General features: G+C 41.4%; 1 protein-coding gene across 1 annotated transcript in view; it reads right to left on the reverse strand.

Moving 5' to 3' along the window:
• The window catches only part of LOC138064259 (putative histone-lysine N-methyltransferase PRDM6), a 79,878-nt gene that overhangs the window by 27,977 nt on the left and 29,833 nt on the right, over nucleotides 1-22,068 (reverse strand). The gene's annotated exons all lie outside the window — the stretch shown is intronic.

Raw genomic sequence — 22,068 nt, forward strand, 5'->3', positions numbered from 1 at the left:
CAGTAGAGATTCATAGCCGTAGGACTCTTAGTACCAAAACAAATGGGACTGGAAGGAAAAAGAGCAGTTCAAGACTCCTTTACAAGCTCCCTTGAGAAGTATAATTTTCTGATTCAGTGAATGAGAAATCAGTCCTGAGAGAATCATAGTTTTCTTAAATATGACATCCCTGCTAAAGACATGAGAGACAGCTAGGGTAATTTAAAAAAAAAAAAAGCAAAAAGCAGTATCATGTCTCTGCTCTGCACTGGGCCCTCCCTCTCCGAGGCCAAAGAATAAAGTTGCTCTGGAGGCTCTGAAATGTTAAGTTACATGTTTCCTACACACCTGCCCTTCTCAGGTCTGACTGCATTAAAAATGGTATCTAGGAAGTACTACTGCTAGCAAAAGCAGTAGTCTGCTAGTAAAAGCATGGCCTCACAGGCTTCTTACCAGTTACGCAATTTCTTTGTTAAACTTCAGAGTTGTATTTGAACAATTAGGTGCTTATCTAAAGCAAACCCGACCTTCAAATCTTTTGCTCCTCCCCAGATCCCTTCTGCTTTAATAATCCTGCCCACAAAGGTTTTCCCTTTTGAAACTGTATGAGCCTAACTTGATCTGCCCTCTTAAAAGTACTACTTCTGCTAATTGAAGAGGAAACACATTTATTACATTGAACCGAGCAGATGCAAAACAAGCGTATTAACAATTCTGCGATTCTCTTTCAGTATCAAGAGAATCATCTCAGATTGTATGTGAACATACTCGACATTTCTGAATTACCGAAAAGGTGTTTCCTACAACGCACACAAAAGCATACGCCAGGATCACAGTCTGCCACATGAGAGTCTCAAGTTTAGGAGCTGACCTTGCTTTTGCTCTTGACCAAGAGAGACTGGGAGTACTCGGGAGCAATATGTTCATCGCTAGGGCGTAAAACGCAGGGAAATCAAATGCTCAAACAGGTTGCTGCCGTTGGTTCCCAAGTGCCTGAGGTGAGCACCAGGTGAAACCTTGCCTGATGCTCCTGGGCTGGAGGAGCACCTACTCCAGCACGCACTGGCAGGTGAAATAAAGTCGGGGGAAAAAACAAGAGGAATCCTCAGAGGCAAATAAATACCCCAATACTGGGGCGTTGTTTCATTTTTCATATACAGCATCTTGTTGCTAATCAGCATGGACCTCTTCTTAGGTAAATATGTTAGCGCATTCTGAATACGTGAGCAAAATACGCTAAACCGAATAAAAATCTGTAATGTAAAGGGAAAACTTACACAGGAAATTAGCCCACATAAAGGGAGAGAAGGAAAACTTTTATGACTAACAGTGTTTGGCTGGAATCATTTTGGCAAAATGTGTCCAAACAGTTTCAGGACAGCGTTTATTATTTATTCATTTATATAGTGCTTATTAACATGACTACATGGCTTAACATGAGGCAAAACCAATTCCCGTAAATGAAGAGCTGATAACTTCCTAATCCCCAAACGCTGTGAAATAGCAAGGAGAAAGAGGAAGAAGTTCACAATAAATGGCACTGACAGCCAAATCCGGACACACAGGGACTTGTTCAGCACTTTCTGAGCATGAGCAGCCACAAATTGACATGAGAAGTGAAAACCTGCCACGAAAACGCAGAATCTGGGCTCTTTCCGGCTTTGGCCGGGAGTAGGAACGACTGCTCTACAGGCGTTGCTGGGCCTAGGGCAGGTTCGAGAACATCATTTTGTCTTCTCTTTCTATTTGGTATTAACGGTTGAGCTTGCTGTCAGTCTCTGTATCATCCCTTATTGCAGCAGCAACGTCTGCGGAAGCAGATAGAAACACCGAAGCAGGGAGCAGTTCATAATTCTGCTTTCTACAACTGGGAGACATTATCACCTTCTCTATCACATTGAATCAATGGAAGCAGCAGCAAGAAAAGAGATATAAGATGTTCCAAATACTGCTGAGTAGCTCTTCATCTAAATATCTTGCAAGTCTAAATGTTTCCAAATTATTTACTCTTGCAACTACTCTTGCATCACTGACATTGTGCTCCCTTTCCTAAGAGGGTATTACTGACATCGCACACAAAGCCACAAAGGCAGAATCCATCCCACTGCATTCTTAGCCCTGTCCTTACAGGAATGAAAACCCAGCTGCAATAAGGCAGAGACCATAACAGTAAAAGGAAAAGAGCAACGCTACATCGTATCTGTTTACTCGTTAAACCACATAACCCCCAGTGAAATCTGGAAAAACTTAACCGATATGGTATTCGTATTACCATAGTGCACCAGGTCTCAGGAACTATACACTCGTCTAAATTTGGCAACCATATATATTTGCCTAAAGAAACAATTATGAGGGAGCAAACCATGACCTGCCATATGAAAGTAAACCTGCAGCACAAGCTGTGAACCCAGACAGTATAGCAACTATAAGGATTCACATATGCACTGGCACCTGTGTTACACATGCGTATGTACTTAAGCACTCACAGGCAAATCACACATATAGCAGCTCTTTAAATAGCTACTGCAGCATTCTGCGATAAACTGAATTTACTGAAAATCTTTGACTACCTCATGAAATCAGTGCATCCATCTACTCTGTTGCAAATTTTAACAAATTGCAAAACCCTCATGACAAAATATCATTTCCCCAACTCCATTTGGAGTATGTACGTATTTTTTTTTGTATCTCACACATACCCTTGATCTAAGTGGTGGAAGCAAACTTAGTTACTGGTTCTTTCTACTTTGACGGTACCTGAGAGTGCCATCTAAGCTGCTTACTGTATCTTTTCCCTCTTCTGACCCAAAATACTTGTTAACTATTGTTTTTGCTGAGTTTTTTTTTTTTGCTTATGCTTCAACTTTTTCGAAGTTTTGAGATTTGCTGTTTGTTGACTGTTTCAGCATTAAGTAGTGCACCAGCCTACAGGCAGAGACCAGAATCTGACAAGAGATGATTGCACTCACCTTCTCATTAGACATGGGGTTTTTTCCTCCTTAATAATTCCCATGGGATCAATTTATTAAGAGGTTGTGAATTATTACTAGTAGGTTACTGATATTTTACAGATCAAGAGACTCAGAATGTAAAACACTATTCTCTTAAAATTTTCATTCTTTGACTTCAGAACACAACAGAAACAGCTTCGTTTGCCAAGAGAGTAAGTCCAAAGCGTAACCAGTACAACATAATGCAAGTCTTCTCTTTTCCATTTTTTTTGATTCCTCTCCTCACAAACACCAGCTTATTCAGTATTCAAGACACAGATACAGAGGTAGATGAGGTAGGTGATGTAATTTCTTACCTGGTGCCACTGCTGCTCCTCAGGAAGTACGTATGAGTTCAGCTGGGCAACGCAAGAAACAACGCTTAGGGAGCCAGTGTACTGCCACTGGTCAGGTTCACCTTGTAATGGCATGCAAATATAAACCCAATACGAAGGACTGGATTTATTATTTATCGGATTGATTATTGATAATTAGTTGGAGGCTGCAGATACTGAAACTTATGATGATGACGGTAGCAATGCATAACGGCCACAATAATAATATCATTTCTAAAGCAGGCAACATCTCGCATAAGCGATACTCTAAAATCTACGAACAATTATTACTTAATAAAATAAACAGCACTTGCTAGAACATCTGCCACACTGGCAACACACCTAGGAAGGACCATATAAGATTTAAGTAATATAAAAGATAAAGCAGATCATTAAAGGACCTTCTGACAACTCTGAATTTTTTCAATACTGACACAGTTTTCTTTGCTCTTGCCCGACTCGGATAGATGAGGGCAAAATTTAATTCTCAGGCTAAAGATTATGGTGCAAGTTACTGGCACTGGTGCCACAGGAATTTAGAAAGTTAGGAAGGAGCCAGAACACACTAGCACAGCCACAGCGAAAGCCAAGCTGTGAAGCGATTAAAAACAATTTAACAGAAGAGCCAGGGAGAGGAAAAATGGTTAGTTCATTGGAGTTCTTTCCTCTCTATCTGTTGCTTTCCTTTGTTCTCTTTCCATGGCCTGGTGAAGGATTGTGTCTTTTGAAATTCTGCCTGCATTTTATTTTTCCATTTGGTCAAATAAAAAAGGTATTAGCGTGCAACTTAATTGACCTCTTGTTTTCCTTGCAGGCAGAAGGGAAAAAGACTCGTCGTCAAAGTGGTTTTTTGTTTCAAGAGAAAACTTAGACTGCTGTACGTTTGTATTCTGAAAGTAACTATTCGAATCGTTTTTATGTTTCAAGACATCAGAAGAGATGTGAAGAAAACCACAACACGTGCAAGAACTATTTCTAACCATTAGTAGAGTATCTTACTTTTTGCTGTTCAGCGCTATTCTCAATGACATCTACATGAATAAGGTCACAGGATTTTCAAAAGTACTCAGCATTAACCTTCTTCTCCCACAAGAAGTGCTACCCTTGATTTCAATGGAAAGACTCAGGATAGCACTGAGGACTTCTGGCGATTCCACAAACCTTTCACAAATCATTAGTCACGCAGTTAAAAACCGTGGCTGTTCTCTAAACTCTACTGGAGAGATAGAGAAGTAGGTTGTGATGAAACACAGGGACATGTCACGTGCGGTAGCATGCACACAAATTATATTCTTTCTGTAACTATGTATGAACTTATAGGCCACAGGAGCACCACAAGCCGTCTGTCTTTGCTCGCCTGGGCATCAAAACTGGGTAAACTTTACACTGTGCAAACCTCACCACTGGGAGCCCATGCCTTTGAGGTAACGCCACTGCAGCATCCTCTACAGGTGGCTGTATCCTCCACAGAAGCTAAAACAATGCCAAAAAGAGCAATCTGCTTGAGAAGCAGCATGGCACTCCAGAGGTACATAACCGCCATTTTTTAGGAGGTGCGCAATTTTGGAAGACTACACTGAGGGACCGGACCTATAAAGCCCCTATTCTCCATAGGAGAGACAGCGTCCCTGCTGGAATCCCCTTGTTAGGGCCCAGAGAGCTCACTGCCTCACTGGACCCCGCACTGCCTGAAGCACTTCCTTTCTGACTCCTCCTAAACTTTGGAGTCCAGCCTCCTCCTTAGGATCCACAACTGTCCAACCACTCTGTCTAGATTTTCATTTAGGTTTTTCAAAAATGAAGCTATGAGCAAAGAGACCAGGAGCTGATTTCTATATTGGATTATTTCTTTTGAAGGAAGCTGCCATTTCCGTATCATTTATTTTTTTAATCTGCTTTGCAGCATTGTATTGATCCCCTGGAACAGCCTATTAATGTATATAAAGTTGAATACATGTACGCTTTGATAGACTGGGTGGAGAGAGTTCAGCAGCATTATTGGCAGAACAGAGCTCTACGGGTATCTTACACGTGGTGAGGAAGATCAGTTCTTTTCTAAAAGAGAAGAAATAGCAAACAGCCACTTTTCTGAAAAGCTCAGAGATGCACACATGAAAGCGCACAGTAAAATTCAGTGATTTGCCTTGCCTACGGTAGGGATTGTTGAGCAAAATGCCCATGGGCTCTAGTGTTTATGACGACACGCATTCATTGTTTATTTGCTAGCGTTTCTACTCGTGTCAAACTGAAAGCAAATTGGACTGTGTGCATCACTTGCTAACTTAGTGGTTTAGGTTGGATTCGGCGTAGTATATTGGTGCCTTGCTCCCTTTGAAATCAGCACGTGGTCAAAGGAGCTCGTACCTGGAAAGCCTGCAAAGTTCATAGGGAGATGTTGCAGGGACTGAAAGAGAAGAGACAACTGACAAATTCCCTCAATAGATTACATTTAAGGAGATCAGTTTAGGCTGAAAACCAAACTACAGCTGGGTTCATGCTTGATGCTAACAACTGCGTAAACAATGAATGCTTTTTGACTTGAAACATTTTAAATGTTAGGGCATCTGCTGTAGTGGAGATGGGCCTCTCTGAATATGCATCTGCTCACTGATACTCACTGAATGAGAAAGCTGTGTAGAAATAATTATGCATTTAGCCAGCCTATCTTTCTTCTTTCTTTCACTAATTTGGTAGCCAAACCAGTCCATTTAGCAAATATCTCAGAAACAGCTCTTAGTCTGCCTTTACAAAAGAAAATGTGAAATATAAGGAAAGTCAGAAGCACACTCCAAAACATTGAAAATTCTCCTAATATAGCTTACCTAAAAAGAAACACTGATGTTGAGAGATACTAATAAAGTTATTATATAATCACATCCTTTATAAAGGAATACTTTATTAATGGTGTACTGTATTTTATATTACCTAGACAGTAAACAAGCAAATTATTCTTAGCCAGTATAAAGAACACATCACATTGTAATAACTCTAACTCCAATGCATAATAAATATTATTATTGAATCTGTAATATTCAAGTACAAATATAAAACTGGTATGAAAAAACAGTAGTTTACATGTCAACAACATCATTTTACTCTAAGCTGAACCAGTTGGGCCAGTTCCCTGTTCATCTATACAGACACTATTTCAGAAAAATATTAGTTGCAAATGCTTCTCATACATCCTACCGTTCCTTGGTAAGATTAACTGATTTGCTTTTCCACTTAAAATATGCCTTCTGAATATTTATGGACAGCTATCAGAATAAAAAATATACATTGACACTACAGATAACATCTAAGCTTGTTGGCTTATGATGAAATAAGAACAATATATTTGTTTTTACTATTATGTAGATAGTGAAAGCTAGTTACTATGGACCGTATTCATATGTCAACTAAAACCACGCCAATAACTACTTACTTACTTTGAAGTGCTTCGGTTTGGTAAATAACTGGATAATTATTTTGCTTTCATTTAGAAGATGGAACAGTTTACTTAAACAACAATTTTTGCTTTTGCAATTTTTATATTACATGCAAAATGATGTCAATTTTTTTATACTCTATACATTAACATGAAGATTTCTAAATGATTTTGCTACACTGAAACACCGTGAGCTGCTTCGCCCTGAGAAGAGAGATTTGAAATAAGTGAGCTAGGAGGAAACATCAGGAGGCCTCACTGGATAAAGTCAGACTAAAACATTCTCCGATATTTGGTGGCACTACTCTCCCTGAGATGCAACACCCCTGTGAAAACGCACAGAAACGTATCCTGACAGCCAATGATCTTTAACTGCTCACACTATTCAAAGCAATTTTCTACAATTAGCCGCATCTGATATGGCCTGCACATCTTGTAATATCTGCTTAACGTTCCTGCTCTTTAATCTAGCAGGCATCATCTAGCAAATTTTAAAAAAAGAGAATACTTGCCAACTAATATTAAAAGCTATTTAGATTTAATGTTTCTCAAAGGATTATAGCATATGAAACTATAAACATTGTTTTGAACTGTCTGTGCTAGGTGAAAGGCTTCATGTCTCACTTAGAGCCCAGTCCAGCAAACACTTGCACACATGTTGTAGTCCCATTGATCTCCATGGGACTACTCGTGTGTGAAATCAAGCATCTGGGCAAGTGGTAGGAGGACTGAGGCCTTATTCCAGAGGGTGTCACGAGAGCAATGCACAGCTGATTACGCAAACTTCGTTAAGTTATTTTTTAAAGTAAAATCTCAACAGTTTGTTTTGACAGTAACCCGTGGAGGTCCTGGAACAGGGGAGAATTACACACACCACCACAAGTCGGTGTTACTCTACATCAGGGCAAAAAGGGGAAGACACAAGGCGGAAAAAATGCATGTCAAGTCAGAAAGAGATACACACATCCAAACACGTCTGTTAGGGACCGGTGCCCCTTGGGTACCCTGAGGCATAACACGGCCTTCTCAGTGTGTGTTTTTGCACTCTTTTACCAGTTCCAGTGATATGACAGGTAAAGCAGCGGTACTCCGGGCACACGTCGCTCAAAGCTGATGAGATTTTGGCTTGGGATCGGTATTTCCACACCGCTTACTGCACCGCGTCTCCATGCAGCCTTGAGAGCAGAAGGCACATGGGGAGGCAACAGACTGTCCTCTGCAGTCTCATTTCTATGGGACATGGAGCATGAAAAGAAAAAGTACTGCCAATCTAGGCTCAGCATACAGAGAGGCCAGGAGAAAAAAAATTAAAAACAAAAAGATGGTTTAAAAAGAGGGAAGCAAATAATCAAAGCTGAAATAACTCAAACAGAAGAATCTCACACCAGTTGGCTGGTAGAAGCAGATCCCAACACGCGTATCAGGGAAGGGGTTTCAAAAAGCCTGTAAGGGTCTGATGCTGAAAACCCACACAAGTTTGGGAAGCCCCACTGAACTTGCTCAGGAATGCGCTTCCTAAGAAGATACTCTGAGCCAGAGGATCGACATTTATGCTGATATTTGTTGCCTCAGTGCCTCTGAAGATGTGACCCGTGCCTTTGCTAGGTAATGATAGGCCTTTCGCCCGTATCCCGGTGCTTCTCAAAACAATTAGAAATGCCAAAGTGAAAAAAAAAGAAAAACGTTTGTTACATCATTTCTCATTCTTTTACGAACAACCAAGTACTCACCTCCAGAAGGGTTCCCAGTCATTCAGCTGAGACGTTCTTTCAGCCTATTTCCACATGGTCGACACACCCACCCAGTTGGGCGAAGAATTAAAAAGGTAAAATATCGAACTACAAGTATAATGTGACAGAGGACAGCACTCCTAAGCAGTATGTACAAAACACAAGTTTTAGCAGATGTCATCACTCCTCATCAAGCTAGGCAATGCAGCCGAAGCAGGTGAGTGGCTACCTAGCTCCCCAGTGGACTCATTCAATGACCTTAAAGAAATCACTCAGGATGAAAAGACAATCATAAATGGAAATTTCTAAACTGCCTTGACTCTAGTGTGCAAGAAGGAAGGAAGCTGCAGAGAGAGTGAGGAAGACTTGTTCTTGAATGTTACTCGGGGCTTTTCTTTACTGTTCTTTACGGACAAAGAGCAGGTTGATAGCACAAGGAGAAAACACCTTTTGAGCCATCACTCCCACAATTTCTGTCAAGCACATTTTCAAAACATGGTTCCAAAGTGTGTTCTCAGAGCTTTGTGCATGTAATACGGGCAAGTTAGCATTTCCTAGCAGGTAGTAGATTTAGACTTACAATTCCCGCCTCGATGCTTAGTGATACTTTAAGACATACTAAAAGCATGGCACGTAGCATATAGTGCATAGCTATCATTTAAAAACTACGGAGCTTGCTAGATGAAGGATTCTGTTTGTTTTCACTTGGAAATATTTGGAGTTTTTCATTCTTTTCTTTACCTTTAGGATGTTTTAGAGCTCCAACAATATATCCCCATAGGCTTTTTAAGGACCAGATTTAGAAAGGTACTTAACTTCTCAAGCATAGAGCTCCTAGGGACACTCTCAATCTTATAGCAGAACTGGCAAAAGTCCTCTAGCAAGTTAGGCTTAAAACCGTCACTGAAATCAATGGGGCTCAAGCTCCTATTGGGACTCTTTGGAAAGCTGCCTACATGCCTGTCTGCTTTTTAGGCATGTAAATGCTGCTATAATTTGCTCTAACTTTCTAAGCAAGATTAGGACTTAGAGAGCCTTAGGACTGGAAATTCCTCTGTTGGCTTCGCCTGTACTGCGAGAGGCTACAGCTTCATTTGGAATCGGAGCATTTGATGGAACCATGCAGTAGCTGAGGTTGAAGAGGACCTCTGAAGGTCATCTAGTCCAATCCTCCTGCTCAAAGCAGGGTCAGCTACAGCAGGTTGCCCAGGATCTTGTCCAGTTGAGTTTTGAGTATTTCCAAGGATGACAAGTGCTGAGATCAGGAAGAGGGTTGAATGTAAAAAGACTGTGATTAGGCGTGAATAAAAGGAAAAGCAAACATCTCCCTGTGAAAAAGGGTCACAGAGCCCAAAGCCATTACTGTTCACAGTCTCCTCGTAACCACAGATGCAATGAATTGGCCCTAAGACTGCTCTGCAGAAGAGGCAGAGGATGAAGTACTCAAAAGGAAATTGTGTGCATAACCTAGACTGACAGTGTAAATGGATTTGAAGCAGAATAGTCCAGAGAGAAAGTGATGTAGGACAACTACAGAGATATTTTTGAAACTTAAAAACAAGAGTAATGTAAAAAGAGTACTTTACACCAGCAGAGCTACAGAAATGCTGAATGACAACCATTCAGTATCTCTTTGCTTCACTGCAGACTGAAAGTTGTTTACAGTTTTTTACTTCAGGATCCTACTCTGCCCAATCAAATATTGTCACTTCCAATAAGATGACGGCCATCATCAGCAAGAACAGGAAGCCCAGAAATCCCCAAAGCAATTACATTTCATTTTCAAATAAATAGATTTCACAGGTTATTCCCACTGAAAGGAGTCACTAGCTCCACACAGAACGAGACTGGGTGAAGGGAACGGAATTTTCCTTTACAGTCTGTACGTCCAGGCAGGGCAGCATGTCTCTCTCTTCGGTGCACGTGTTCGTTCTGCATTAGGAGCATCCGACCTAACACAACGATCTGCGGGGCCTACAAGATATGCCGGATCGAAAATTCATTTTAATCAGTGAAAAAAACACAGAAACATTCACTGCAGTGATTTCTGGGTCAGGACATAAGCCATGAAACAGGCAGGCTGATGTGAGAGTCAACTCGTTCCTCTGTAGTTTGTTGTCCCTCTATTCTGAAGCGTGAAGGCGTGGGGCTCTAGACATGGGGAACATAAGGGTTAGCAATGATCCCCCAAACTGTCTTGGCCTCCATCATAAATGCATTCAAGGCCTGCAGTCTCAAGAATTCAAAAATGAGAATCTCACAAGATAGTGAAGACCTCCACCATCTTTACTTCAAAATTCCTGACTCATGCTTCATGGGCATTCTAAGAAAAAAAAGAACTAAAACTGAAAAAAAAATCCTAACTAAAGAATGCATTACTTACAAAAAGCAAAACAAAACAAAACCTTCTATAAAAGCCCTTGCACAGGTAACCTCACTTTCAAGTAATGTCAGGAACATTACTTTCTTCTGACAAAAGCATTGCTGCCTAGTGTAATAGTTGTGACCCATGGCTAAGCGTTTGGAAATGGACTAGGGTATAAAGAGTTAAATTCAGCCATCTAAACTTAAGTTTCTACTGCTATTTCTGATGCCCCTGCATATGCTACTCTGCACCTCCAGCTACTGCTCCAGAAGGTAAGCAGCTCTCTCTAAGTCCTGTACCTTACCTGTCCGTAGTGTCTGGATATCTTAGATAACTTGGTGGGATCTAAAACAGTGTGAAACACCTCGGTTTAGATACTGGAATCACTCCTCAGATATCTGGGTTCAGGTCTTGCTCTAAATAGGTTTGTCATCTGACTTAACCCAAGTATTTAAACTCTGTCTCTTGACCCCTCAGCTACAGAAAACACGGGTTTTGATACTCTTTTTGGGAATCCTTTGTTTATCTTCACTCTGAGATTGTAGGTAAATACGGGTAGGGACTGTCTTTACATTATGTAAAGCACACATCTCAGCAGAGCACTGATCTAGGGAGTCAACTACTGTATTAGTAAATAATTGTTTCAGTCCTTTTAAAACGTATCATTGTTGAGAGAACCATTAAGACTCGCCATACGTGAGGGTTCTCAATACAAATGACATATTTCAGAAAACATACTTAGCTCGTTTGTGTGAGTTTTCAATAACGAGGCGCACTGTTATTTTTAGTTTGGAATATTTTGGAATGTCTGGAATGCTAAGTTCCCCAGATGATGATTAAAAGGTCAAGTAATAAAGTATATGATAAACTATGCCTGAGATTCCTCATAAAACAAATGAGTAATGGCTGTACAAACTGTGTTGCCATGTTTTAATACTGAAAAATGCCTGCACTGTATTATTTCTTCAAATTTGTTAGATTATAGAATTCTTAGAAAACCAGCATGGTGATGTTTAGTTTGCAACTACTTCAGGGCTGAAGTCAGAGTCAAAAAGCAGATGAAAAGAATGCATTAAAGAGCAACGCTGGTATTTCTAGTGGGCACATGTTGGAGAATGAGAAATGATTTTTTTTCTTGCCAGAGCGCGGGTCTGGTATTGGTAAGTATCATGTTAAGTTTCTTTGGAAGCGAGTTCGTTCCTGTGAGGATTATAACATTAGATTAGAACGTTGCTTGAGTCACAGTCACAGGAGCCCTCCAGAGCCGTTAAGCATTTGGCATATCTCACTTATCTCTAAGGGTGGCAGGGGCCATCAATACAAAGTGGACCATCAATCAATCTGGGGTCTTCTTCAGACATGGCCTGTCAGCTGATCAGAGGAAGACTTTAAGGAATCAGCTTTCCATTATCAGGATTTGGTCTGTGATCAGAACAAGCCACTGAACCTTTTACTTTTCACTTGGCAAAAACATACACACTGGAAAAAAGTCCTGACAGTTCATTCATTTTGCTCCATCACTGGAGCCAGATGATATTTGACTGGGGAGACCCACCCTCTTTGATGTTGTGCTCTTTTGAGAGTGCCCTGCTGTGAAAAAAATTTTCTCCTTCCAAATTAAAGAGAAATATTTCTGCATCCAGCTGTTAAATGTGACGTTTGCCATTTTTCAGTGTGTTGGCTTTGTGCCACCTCACAGGCTGTGTTTCAAACCTATTTTTTTTCCCTTCCCCTTCTCAGCAACAATATCCACAATGTGTTAGTGTCTCCAACTTCTACATAACATCAACACCAAAAGGGAAAATACAAGTAATACCTCATTGCTCTGAACTACTGCAGCAATATTTACACGTTTCTTCTGAATTTTTTAAATTAAAACCAGCAATCATTTCATTACATGAAATGAAGTATAAAACCTATAAATATAATCTACCTATGAAATGTCGACTTCAGTTTCATTCTGATTACAGTAGGCAAACCATGAAGCAAAGCCTCTGTAGGATACATTTACCAATTAAATGACTGTGTATGTTGTTAAGATTCGTTTCATGTGTACTGAGCCCACATCAAAAAAATGGCACCCGTTCAGCAGCCCTAGCTCTGTTTAAATTAAGACAAACTTCTCATGAAAGCTTGAATAAACATTTAGGTTTAAGTAATCAAGAAAACCTGTATCTTCTCATATTTATTAAGTGTAATTTTTAGAGTTATAAAAACCGCTGTCACGAATTGTGTATACTGTAAATAAAGGGTGGACACATCATTACAGCGTTTTTCCTATCTATTGAGGTGGATGAAACACAACAGGTTCCAACTTCTCTTCAGCTCAAGTTTTCCCTCATCCTTTTCCTTTCCACATTTGCTGACATGGAAAGGGATCAGCGCTTGATAGATGCTGGTAAACTACTCGTTGCAAACCTATGTCTCGCAATTCATCTCGGGCTATGAACAGCAGGTACGAGTAGTTGCTCTTGTACTCACCACATCAACGCGCTGTGCAAATTAAAACTTGACCAACTTGACTTCCTCCCTCTCTAGGTGAGGAAGGAAGGATCTATTTTGGAAAATTACCTGGATGGTTAACAGGAACGAAGCATTTTCCCTACTAGGCGTCCACACTCTAGCTTCATGCCAAAAAAAACAACGGGCCAAAAAAGATTTGGTCTAAAAATAAACAGTAATGCTGTAGCCTGCTCTTCATTAGCACTACATTCATGAACTCCATTGTTATAGTTGTAGGATCACACAGATTTATGAATAAATATAAATTATCGCTTAAAAGAAGAGTACAGCACCGCAGGATAGCCTGCACCTGCATGGAGCCGAGCTACATTCCACAGGGGTTCAATCGGTTCTCAGCAGCTACGTGGTACCTAGCCATGTCGGTACTGGCATGGGAGACCTCCGAGCAACGCTGAGATGCTGACAGAAACAGTGCTGGCGGTTCAGCAGGGGGCACTTTTCCTTGTGCCCGGACTGAGTCACTCATTGCCACTCCTAAAATTACATACAACACATACGGATGCGCTATTAACGGTTACTTCTGGAGCTATGCGGTATGCTATTCCATGACTAGCTTGTCTTGTTACAAGAATATCATTTATGCCATCGTGATTCTTCTCTGTTCTTAGCTCTAAGCAAACTAAGAAACACTCTTCTTACCATCAGTTCCAGCTTCCTCTTCTATATCTAACCAGTGCTATCCAAAATTCTCCTTACTTGCCTCTACTCTCCCATCAGCCACTGTCTTAACACGCTCCTATTTTTTTATCCCTCACTTCATCAAGGTGGCAGAAAAACACCTGAGAATGCTTCATTAGCCTGAGAACTGAGGACTGACTACAAAGGCTTGTGACGTTCATATTTTCTCTATTCCATTCTGCAATTTTCCTTTTCAGTTCTGCATCTTCCACACCATCCAGCTTCCTTCTAGTCTTTCTCAGCTCTGCTCTCTGTGCCAAAATAATTGTAGGCAATAAGGTATTTTTTGTGTCCCAAACAGCTATAGGTGAAAATAATTTGGATTGCTTACACCAGCTAGCACAGAGACAGCAGGTAAGCCAGGAGTTTGAGCAGCAACTGTACTTGCCTTAAATGATGATTTTTGCACAAAGGAACTCAAGAGCAGATGAATCAATTGAAAAACAGTAGAACCAGTGATTACAATCTACGCTAACAATTTCAGCAATAAAATGAGGCATGCAAAACCAGTCTTATTTTTCCCCCAAGTCTAAATTTTGAAAAAAAAAAAGCAAAACAAACCTTCTCTTAACTATTCTCCCATCATTCTCGAAGTTTAACACAGGGAGGGGATTAATCACTGGTTAGCAGATTTGCATGCGAAATAATCTCACTGGCTATAGCCAAAACGTCACAATGGTCAAAAAGCAATAACATTAACAAAATGTTCTGAAGCAAGGTTTTTTTGGGAAAAATTTCAGTTGGATAATTTCAAGACTTTATAAACTGTAATCAAACGTTTCATTATAAGTTCATTGAAGTTTCAAATGAAAGCAATTCTGACCTGAAAAATGAACTTTCTGGTTAGAAAATGTCAGCAGAGCATGTTTAGATGAGTCTGAACTGTCTTCCCCCAAATTTTATTCTTCAGAAGTTTCCCAGAAACTGACATTTTTCTGCACACAGTTTCAGTTTCTCTGCATTCACTGAAAAAATAAGTTTGCTTGGAAAATGCCAACTATTTGTAACTAGTTATGTGCTGCACACCGGTGAGAGGCTATTAGAGGCACATACAAAAACAGTCACAGTCCCTAAGAGCTTGCGGTCTAAAAGACACAGCTAGGCTAAATGAATTGGGAAATGCAGAAAACGCGTTGAAAATGTAACCTTTTCCTACCCACTTTCTGTCTCTTTCTCCCTCATGCACGATCACAAAAGCCTCCGCTTAAATACAATGAGATTAACAGGGAAGGCGAGTTTCTAGTTTTCCGAACTTGCTCCACTTCCCCTCTGCCAGAAAAGGAAAGCCTTGGGCTTCCCAGTGGGGTACAGAGCTCTACCAACTCCCTCCCCTTCAAGGAGAAAATAAAGCCTGACTCTCCACGGGGACAGGTTAAAACCTAAGCCCTTTCTGGGCCAAACACTCTCTGCGGCCTGCCAGGCCATCGGGAAGGTGAGCAACTGTAAGTCATCGGCATATATTAGCCTAAACATCGGAGGGCGAAGGGAAAGAGAAGGCATACCGGAGAAAGGGCCGGAGAGGCCAAGCAACGTGGCCAACACAACAGCAAATAGGTATATTCGATGTAAGGGGCTCATCATAAATGAACGTGTTCCTGGTAAGAGCAAGCAGATCAGTCTTCCCTCAGCTGCTTTTTTGTGCCTCACAGACTGCATATTGACTCTGGATGGTGCTGACTTTTGTAACTGGCTCTAGCACGACACTTGTAAGAGGGAAGAGGGAAGTATCAAAAATAACTATCTATCTGTGGGCCTCCTCTTAGCCATTTACTCAGACAAACTATTTTCAAAGAGTTTGATGAAGCTGTAGCAAAAATCAGTTCTATCCATAGAAAGAAGCACGTCTGGTTCTCAAATGGCAGATTTATGATTTCATACAAACACGAATGTCCTAGAGCTCACCCTTTTTAATAAGGAGTCTTTTAAAAGACATAAAATATTTGTCCTAATGAAGTAATGGTTTCCTAAGGTTTTACTTCTTTTCTCTACTGCCTACAGTTTTATGTCTTTGTTGAAACGTGTCACTTCTTAAATTATGATGTTTTCCTAAGTCTACTATATTCTTTTTCTAACCCACACTAAGAAAGCACAATTGTCAGACATTATGTTTTGAGGGCGAACTGACCTCCAACATATTGTGGATAACATAAATTTCATATTTTATAGTTATTTTGAAAACATTCCTAAACTCAAACCCCTCGGTTGCTTAGTATCTTGAACTCACTCCACCTAACAACAGTAAACTAAGGAGCCCAATGTCTTCAGCCAAAAATCAAAGTACAAGGTGAGAGGAGACGATGAAAAAGTACTCTAGCATTAGGGAGTCACTGATATTACAGAGTCACGGCCAACTTTAGATAAGACACTGCGCTGAGACAGCCTACAACAGCTGCTGCAGTCCCAGGACTGTCATCCTAGCCTGCTCAAATGTGTCTAAAAACCCTCCAAGAAACTGGGAGTACGGGAAGAGCGAGACGGGAGAGGTTAATGCACTATGATTTTAGCCTCTGCTGACTCATCCTGCCAAAAATACTAAGGACCGTCCAACAGAATACAACAGTATTTCACCGAGGCAGATTTTGCTTCTTTTTCCTCAAAGACTTTTCACTCTCCAGTGGAGAGCAGAGAAGGATGTGAGTTACTCCAGGCTTCAAAGGAAAGACATTTATTTTGTCCAGATAAGTAAATTGTCTAGTAATCCCATGTGGCATCTGGATAGGAAATATATTATACTTACTAGAAAATTGAGCAAATCCTTGGAATCAAGGATGAATAAACAAACTGACTGAGAGGAAAAGACACTTACCAGAAGCTTAATAATGAGGTACGTTCAGAAGCATTCCATAATTTAAAAGCTAGTTGTTCAGGGAGCCGAACTCATGAAGCCTGGCTTTGCCACGGATTTGTGTCCTTTGTCCCCAAAACTCTCCCTGCTGTAAGAATCTCAGCTCTCTCCCTGTCTACAACTATTCCAGCATGTAACACCATATCCAAATATTTTTCACTTATGACGTACTCAGCACTGCGACAGATGTCGTTGGGAGTTCAGCACAAGGAGGAGCAAAAACGTACAGTAGAGTCTCTCACTGCGAAAGCACGATGAACGGTGTCCTAGCATATCTGGCCTCGTCATGGATTAGCAGAGAAGAGGTATGGTAATGACAATAGAGGCTCACAAAAACCACTGACTTCTGCCCAACAGTCAGATATGGATGGGTTGGTGACATTTGCTCATCCCCGTTAACACCTACCTGCATCTACAGCGCTCTTCCCCACAGCATCCCACAAGCACACAGCTACTTTTAGAAGCCACATCACGGAACGTGAAGTGACACGACGGTCAGGTCGCCCAGTTTTAAACACTGAAGTCTGGCACAGCGCTGGACAGCAAAATCACAGGGTACATTTTGCACCCGCTCAGCAAACCTCATGTGTTGGATCAATTGCACATGCAATAGGCCCAGATGCAGTTGCTGCTTTCCTAAATCTCGGGAAGTTTAAGCTGTCGGGTGTTTGGAAAAGCATCAGTTGCCATGACAATACGTAAGAGAGCGTGCCCTGTATGCTTTTCATATTTGACTTGACTATATATACAGGATATCCTGTATTATACAGAATGTCTGGCAGTCCTGAAAGAAGCAAATGACATTTCCTGTTGTCACTTGCTTTTTGCTACCTTTTTCACATTTCAGAAGGTTTAACTTCACCTGAAATACCCACTGCATCACACTTTGTGAAAATGAAAGCGAGATTACTGTCTTTATAGAACTGTAGTTAAATTGATTAAATCAGTTCTAATCATTACAGGCATATCGGACGAGTTTGTACTGATTTACAAACCAGTACAACTTTTAAAATGCAGTTGACTTGTAGTTACGTTTCCCAGTCACCAATTTTAAAATGCTGCTTTTGTGACTTTTTTCTCCATCTAAAATATGAATTCACCACAAATGTTCAAAATCAACAGACACACTCAAAAAAAAAACAAAAAAAACCCTTGGCCTCTAAAAAAATATTTCAAGTTGCAAATAGGATCTGAATCAGACGCCAAATCATACTGATATGAGCAACTCAATACACAAAATGCCAGGCAAGGACTGCAAATAGTGTCAGAAGGTATCATTTTCCCCAATGCAGGCAGGGTGCCTGCTTCAGTCTGTTAGTTAGGGAGCAAGTCCGCTAAAAGTCGGGAGAAGAATAACCATGCAGCAAGCAGAGAGTTGGCCATTTTTCAAGTAGTTGTGGTGATGGGAGAGAAAGGGTAAGAAAACTCTTCCTCACTTGCAACAGATGATCGTAGCGCTTTTCACCTGTAATATTATAAACGATGTGTGTTGTAATTCCGATTTTACAGCTAAGGTAAGCCATGCCATTAACACTGCAATTCTGCCTAAATGCTCTGTCAACTTTAATGGCACATATTCATATAAGGTGCATATAAATGAGAAAAAAATCCAAACCTCTTCACATACATCATTCACTTATTACATACAGTCAATCCTGAGAGTTGTATTGATTTAATATCTTTGAGAGCAGAAATGAACAGGACTCGAAAGATCCATCATGATGCAATTATCCAAAGTTTTTCTTTTAAAACGCATCTATATTTGGTCCCTGACAAAATAATTTTAACTGTAAATTTGCAAATGTCTCAATTATAAAACTGCACAGATCTGAGCTATAACAGTCAAAAAAGCTCAACTGTTTTATAAATATACCTAAAATATAGTATTAATATAAAAATCCTATATCATACAACCAAAGGAATTTAATATAACTTGCTATGGCAATGATCAGATCATTCTTCCAAACAAATAGATAAACTCCATCATGTCATTTTGAACTTCTTCTGACCTTCTGATGGCTACAACTGGGAACAAATGTTCTGCAAGAAAAATATTGGTGGCTCTGTATTTGCAAAACAGACAATGCTTAAATCAGGCCGCCTTGGCTCTAGTAGATGTATGAGATGCATTGCACGCGAAAAGAGACCAGCCTAATTCTGCTTTCATACACATCAAGCATAACCACAGAGTTAAAGTCCCACGGATTTAAAGCATGTCTGCACTGCAGTCAAAGTCACTGGGACTGATGCAGGCAATCTTTGTTCTGTGGGTGTACATCAGCAGCGAGAGCAGAGCAACCACAGCTGCGTGGGATGCACTTACGGCTATTCACCAAGCTTCTAAGGTGAGTTTTGTCTCCCACGACAAGCTCAGTATCGCTGAAAATACCTTAGTTGTAACGGCTGAAATAGCTACTTTGGTTAAGGCTAGTCGGTTTGTAGCTACACGGAGATGTGCCCACATCTTTGGCTGCCAGGTAACATGGCCCTCCTGACGGTGATCTTACAATAGGGCAAACTGATAATAAATATTGGGCCACAGTTGATCACATCCTTTATTCGCAGGCAGTTCAAAATGCAGATTGTTAGTGACTGAAGGGTAGGATCCTTCTGACACAACATTAACCCCCCGGGGTTAAGCGTAAAACCTAACCCTGTTGCCTAATCTGCTCTTAGAGACAGTGGAGAGAAACAGGCACCTCCAGGGGGCAATTCGTCATAAGCAAGGCTAACTGACTTAGACTACACACTTAACTTACAGATGCTGAGTACTAGTGACTGAAAGAGCGCATATACGATCTCAGATGCCACCCCCTGGAGTGCATTGAGACTAGTTCTCAAATAAATCAGCCACTTTTCTGTTGTTGGTTGCATCTGCACATGTTTTTGAAGAACAAGATTGGTGGAAATAACTTTTCATCTTTTTTTTCATCTTAAAATCTGGTTGTGACTATGGTAGTGCTTTTTTTGGACCAGCAAAGCAAGAATAACCTCTTTGAACAAATAAATATACTTATAAATAAATATATAGCATCATGTCAGTCTTAAAAATTCTCAGTAGCCTCTATTATAAGCGGACTATGTAAGCTTGCGGTTAACTAATCAGGAGAAATGATGCAAGGAACATCGTTCTCTTCTCTTTTGTTCTTTATTTTTAATATCGGCTTTCTTTCCAAAACATCCTTCTCACTTTTTTTATTCTCTGCACAGCGCACAGCAGCAACAGCAGCTTTTAGGAGAGCTGTGGTTGTAATACTGCTGAAAGCTGCTTCCCTAAAATGACCTTTCCTAGCCAATAAATGATTCCAGCAGGGCAACTCAAAAGCAAAAAGAAACACTTTTCGTCATGTTGCTCACAAAACTACTGTGTTGGGAAAGCTTCTCAGACACATACTTAAAAGAATAAAAACCTAAAAGCGTGCCACTTCCACTCAACTTTAATTTCAAGACTTGACTGGCTGGGATGCCTCAAGTCATTCTTTGAAAGCCATGAGATAATACACGAGTGGCAAGAATAGGAGTATGTCTGGAGCCTGACAATAATTGCATACCAGTGCTCGCATTGCTGTAAAATCTTGACATTACAAACGACAGAATAAAATAATAGAGCCTGGCAAGCCTAACTATTTCAGCCTTATCAGATGGAGGAGAAACGAGGCTTTACTTAAGGCCAGAGACTTGTTTCCCTGCCCCAGGGCTATGGGCCAAGCGAAAGCATAGTTTCCATATGAAAGATGACGGCGACTCCACAAAGCCCCTCGCTCCCCGGCACCGCGAGGCTGGATGGGGCATGCAGGTGTCCTCCAGCCACGCCGGTAGCAGCAGTCGCGGCTCCCTGTGCTGCCCTGCTGTCTCCAAAGGCACCCCGGCGGGTGAGCCAGCCGCCCCTGTGCCACCACGGCCCTGCTCTCTGCCTCGCGGCGCGCTCGGATGTCTCCTCAGCTCCCCGAAAGGCACACCCAAAAGGGTCCAAAGGGTCCCAAAAGGGTCCCTGCAGGTTTCTTTCCTATCAGAGGGGCAATCAGTGCTGTCCAATCTGGGTCTTCGGGCTTCAGTCTTGTCCAACACTAAGGACCAACTCTGCCCTCCGGCACGGTCTAGTCAGAAAGATTTAATCAGAGACAAAAATCCCCCTGGTGCTTGCAACTGTAGAAAGTAGCAGGAACTGAACCACAGAGGACAGGACCGGGAGTCTTCAAAGACTCAGCGCAGATACTAAGAAAAAAGAACGCGTGAAACTATGTAACAGTGTCATCTAGTGACTCTTGCCATAATCTGATTATCCAGACAGTGCAGCGAACCACGAGGAAGGCCGTTTTTACACAGCAGAAGCGAGCCACGCGCATACTGTACATTGACACTCGCTTCCAGTTACCACCCGGTTTCACAAGCACACGGAGCGCCTGCGCATACGAATACACAGTACGGGGTCCGACCAGCGACGCTTGCAAGCAAGCGCCTGACCGGCGCGCAGCTGTCCTGAGCCGCGCGCCGGCGGACATCCGTGCGGATACCAACGCCGGGCACGGCGCAGGCCCTGCCTTGCGTCAGGGGAGGCATCTGTCACGACGGTGCTGAAATACAGCTCCCGAACATACCACCTAGGGAGACCCCCTTTTGAACTCAGCCCCCCGCGTAATCTACAGGGCGGCTTGCAGGGTCCTGCAGACCACCAGCGAGCCACGGACAACAGCTCTGCAGCCTCGGGCAGAAGCAGCTGCAGTTATGAGTAGGCAACTCGACTGTTTTCGGCTGTTTTTCACGTGATTCCTAACACTGACGAGGAGCACGTACCTATAACCAGCGACTGTGCGCTCTGTACCGTTCCTCCGTGTTTCTCAGCTCACTCACTGAACGGGAGCTAATTTGTTCTCAGTACTCGGGCGAGCCCGTTAGCCCGACACCAAAAGAGACTTTCCTTTTGTTCTTGCTTGTTTTCATCCTTCTTGTCTGCGAGTCTGTTCCCACATAAGGGAGCACATTAACAAAGACCATTAATAAAAATCAAAAAGCTTAACTAATATATTGGATTTTTTTGCTTTCCAGAGTTACAAAGTTCTTCGTAAAGTGTAATACTTGCCAAAGAATACAGCTAAAGGCATGCGCGTTTTGTCATATTTTCATTATAATTAATTAAACTGCCAGAAACACTGTCCAAAGAGCATTCAGTCTGACAAACTTAGAAAATCTGGAAAA

This window comes from Struthio camelus, chromosome W, assembly GCF_040807025.1.
Source record: "Struthio camelus isolate bStrCam1 chromosome W, bStrCam1.hap1, whole genome shotgun sequence".
Taxonomy (NCBI): Eukaryota; Metazoa; Chordata; class Aves; order Struthioniformes; family Struthionidae; genus Struthio; species Struthio camelus.